The following is a 4,641-nucleotide window of genomic DNA, read 5'->3' on the forward strand; positions in this document are numbered from 1 at the left end:
AGCTCCTGTGGGAAATCCTATCCAGCAAGGGGGGTTTACGTTGTGCTCCGAGGGGAGGCGGAGCCCACGAGGAGGAGGCATCCCACCGCTGGTCCTGCAGGGGCTGCGATACTTCGTGAAGGCTCCTGCGACTCCTGTAAGCATCTTCTGGCCTGTAACTGGGGGGACTGGGACAGTGCTCTGCTGTGGAAGTTATCCATCTGCTTTCTGTTTTGGGCTAGGCATAAACTGTTCCCTGTGCCGTGGTGGTTTGTTAAGAGTCAGCTGGAAAGTTTCAGAAGCACAGGGACAGAGGTGAAAGCTGGACCTCCTCAGCCTCCAGTTTCCTCTGGCTTGTTTACATCTACTTATTAACTAAGTGTAACAAAATCTAAGCCAGGAAAAGCTGTCACAAGCAGCCTAGCACCTCCAAGCCACAATGCATGGGCTGCTAAAAGTGCTTGCAAGGAGACGCTCTGTGCTGGGCACCAGCCCTGCAGGTCGTAGGGCAGATGTTTCCCCCACTGATCAGGTTGTACGTTTGGGTGGGGAATGGTGAGGTGTGCTGAGAGCAGTCATGCAGAGCCTTCTCCTCCTGCTAAATACTGCAAGACTTTTTAAAGCAAATCTTCCTCAACCGCTCCCTCCCTGGGCAGTATCACAAGAAATGCCTCCTCTTGCTGGCCCTCTTCCTTTCCAGCAATCTACTTCAAAATGTTAAAAGCTGTAGATTACTGAGGTGGCTCCATGTGCCACAGAGATCATTTATTCTCCTTCATTTAAAGGCTGTGGGAAGGGCAGCTCTGGAGCTCAGCTAATTCAAAGGCGCCAGGCAGGCTCACGGTCTGCTGAAGCTGCTGCTTTGAAGTGAACCTGCTGGTTGTTTTACAGCCGTGGGATGGAGGGTGGCAGGAGAGCCCACACTGGCCTCATGGGCTGGGTAGGCACAACCCTCTGCTTGGCCTCCTACACGGCTGCCTTCTCCCATGGCGCCAACCGCTCTGCCTGCACTGACATGATGCCCAACCACCTGAGAGTGCAGCTGCACAGCCCCAGCAACAGCCATGTTACTCTCCACACCAACATGTCCTTCTACTCCCCAGGTGACAAGGTTCCAGGTAAGGAACAGCTTCTTATTCCTGAATCTGAAAATTATGTGTGGCATTAATATTTGTGAGGGTTGGGAAGAGGGACAACTGCTCCGAGTGAGCTTCATCACCCATCTCGTCACAAGGAAACAAATGTATTTTGCCCAGAGTTTCTCAGCTGATGCCCAGCTCCAGGTTTTCACCATGTTGCAGACCAACTGCTTGCTGGAAGCAGCTGGTAGGTTTGGATGCTTTGAGTGGGATCCATTTATCTCAACTGCATCTCAACTATACCAGACCTCATCACATACAATGGTTTGTGACAGGTACCTCCAGAGGCTGAAGTCACCTTCCCTGCTCCTCTGCACCAAACAAAAGGGTCAGGGTGACTCGCCTGACTCTCAGGTAAGGTTGGGCAGCACCCCCATCCCCATGCAGACAGAGCTGAGGCACTGCTCCCTAGCATGGCTGCTTGCATGCACATGCCCATGCAAAATAAAACCCCTTCAAGGCTTTTGCATGTGTACAGGGCAGCAACCAAACCTCCTTCCTTAAAAAATGACTGCACACTACCTAACACACAGTGCACAAAATGCCTAATGCACAAAAGCTGCTTATAATCAAAGGGGGGGAAGAATCAAGCAGATTTTGTGTGCAATTACATACTAAAAAATTAAAGGTGAAGTCTGGCCTCCTGCACCCAGCATATCCAAGACAGACCATGAGAATCAAGACAGTAAGATTTTGTTGTTGCACAGGTCTGTTTTTTTGTTTTGTTTCAGTGTTAGCACAGGAAACTGCACTGCAAAAAAAATCACCCCACAACTATGAGACAAATCCCTTCATGTCCCATGTTTTGTCTTGCAGTGACTGTGAGGAGCACTCGGGATTTTATGGGGTTTTTGCTTCAAGCTCGCACAGTGTCTAACGATGAAATAGTTGGCACATTCATCTTCATTCCTCCTGGTTCCAAGCTGCTGAACTGTTTTGAAGATGGTGACACTGTGACCCACTCAGACAAGTCACTGAAGAGAAACCTCTCCTTTGTATGGAAAGCACCAGACCAACCCATTGGAGACATCAAGTTCTTGTAAGAACATGCTGGTTCCTAACCAGAATTTGTGTCTTCTCAGTTAAAGGCTTGGCTTTATTTTTCCATCATACTAGTCCAGCACAGTGGACATATAGCTAAATACTTATCAAATGCTGCAGCAGTGTCCCAGCTGGCACATAAACCACCATTTGTATCTGCTAGGTAGTGCTGTTTTTTATTTACATGGTCAACATTTTCTCAGAATAAATACACTGGAAGATGACAGCCTAAGACCTTAGGAAATAGAAGTATTTAGGCATAAAGAGACAACTGTGATCACATTGCCTGTCTTTCTAAATAACACAGCTCATAGGACTTCCCTGCATACAGGATAATCTTCTATATCACTTATTATTATTTTTTTTTTAAATAAAATTATTAGTGGTTTTTAAAAAAGGTTAAGTATAAATAGAATTATTCACAGTAGGAAGAGAGAGTGAGCACTTGGACAAAACTTGACATCCTTATTATGCACCAAAGTCCCAAAGTGTCTAAGTATTTTGGTTCTCGTTTGGAATGAAATTAAACATTTTATAACTGGCTGTCTTAGAGGAAGCACAGTGACTTTATATTTTGGAAGAGATTAAATAGTTATGTTTTTACTTTACAAAACTGCTTAGAAGCTGTTTGACCAGATCCTTGGTAACTCCCCAAAACATAAGCATCCTGGTGAGCACCATTGCTTGTGCATTTCATTGTGATTCAACACAACTCATTGAAACAAAAATAGTGCTGCTTAGCATTTCCAGATTTGCCTGTTGTTTTAGATTGGGAAATAGTATTTAAACCACATAAAACTCAATAAATCCAACCCAAACCCAACATCTGTTCCTAGCCACCTGCTCTGGTGCTTCCTTCACCCTCTGGCTTTTGGCCCTCTGAACTGATTTCTGGTAGCCTCTCTCTTTTCTCCCTATCACAGCATCTGGAAAAACTCCTTGTTAGGCTTAAAAATGTGTTGTTTTGGCACAGAAAATCCAAGTTGGTTTGCTCTTCACTCATTTTCAGAAGCAGCTGAGCAATCTGAGCTGAAATTCTCCAAAAATCTCCAGCTGAAATGAGGCTCTCTGGATGAATAGCTAAAGGTTGGCCAACACAGTTTTGGCACCTGGCAAAAAGCAGAGGCTTAGGCAGGCTCAAATATTAGAGGGCTGAGAAGAGACTTTTCCCCCCCTACCTATTCTGCTGTTTGTACAAGTTACATTGACTTGTTTTAATTAGTAAATACCACTGATGTCTCCCTGCCGACGGAAGATTATAGGCAGAGCTAGTCCAAGTTTTCCAAACGTACTTCTATCAACACAGCAAATTTAATACTTTCTTTTCTTTTTCCTTTTTTTTTTTTTAAATATAATTTCCCGTACATTTTTGTAGCTGATCTTAAATTATGAGTGGTGATTTTTCACCCTGTATCTTTCTTATGGGATCTGGTATCTTTTATATGTAATACAAAATGTATGATGGCCTAATCCTCTAAAATACTTTTGTGTTGCTTCTGTCTTCAGATTAAAGCAGTCCTTGTGATTAGCTAAACAGTCAGATGCTTTTATTAATACTATAGAGCCAGTAAATTCTTGCCTAATTATGTTTTAACAGCATTTCCATAGTCCAGTCATACTTTGTTTACTGGGCAAAGATTGAATCTGCTGTCGTGGCTCAGCGAGGGCAAACTGAAACTCTTGCTGGCAGCAGCAAGAAGCCTGACCCTGTAACCCCCGCACCCTCGCAGGGACCATCTGACCCCCACCACACAGGTATGGTGAGCAAGGCTATGGGATTCCTTACCGACTGCTTCCCACAGGGTAGTTTTACAGCTCATTCCAGGCAAGCGTTGAACACAAGTGACCCAAACAAGCTGGAGGGACCCGTTTAATTCCTGTGGCTGTCAGGGTGATCAGTGATGGCTGTGGTGAACTCTGAAGTGAGGGCATGGATCAGCATTCAAGGTGATGGAGCCAGTCTCAAGGAGATCCAGGAATATAAACAGGATTGCCAGATCTTACGAGTTCAATGCAAACCTGAAAATACAACACACTTTACCTAGATTCTCAGCTCCTGAAGACAAGAAAGTGCAATTAGTAAAGCTATTTAAATAAGGGAGGGTAAATTTAGATTAGACACTAGGAAGAAATTATTCACTGTGAGAGTGATGAGACACTGGCACAGGATGCATAGAGGAGCTGTGGATGCCCCCTCCCTGGAATTGTTCACGGCCAGGATGAATGCGGCTTTTGGCAACCTGGTCCAGTGGGAGGTGTCCCTGCTGATGGTAGGGGGGTTGTAGCTAGATGATCTTTAAGGTCTCTTCCAACCCAAGCCAATTATTTTACCTGGCCATAATGTAGGCACTGCTTTGCTTTCCATCTGTATCCCCACTTAAGTGACATTAAAAAAAAAAAAAAGAAGTCACTATTACAGTCCTTCCTGGCAAACATTAGCACTGAGCGGGATTTAAAATAAACAAACCAAAGACTCTAGACT

The sequence above is a fragment of the Chaetura pelagica genome, unplaced genomic scaffold, assembly GCF_000747805.2.
Source record: "Chaetura pelagica isolate M959 unplaced genomic scaffold, ChaPel_1.0 scaffold221, whole genome shotgun sequence".
Classification (NCBI taxonomy): domain Eukaryota; kingdom Metazoa; phylum Chordata; class Aves; order Apodiformes; family Apodidae; genus Chaetura; species Chaetura pelagica.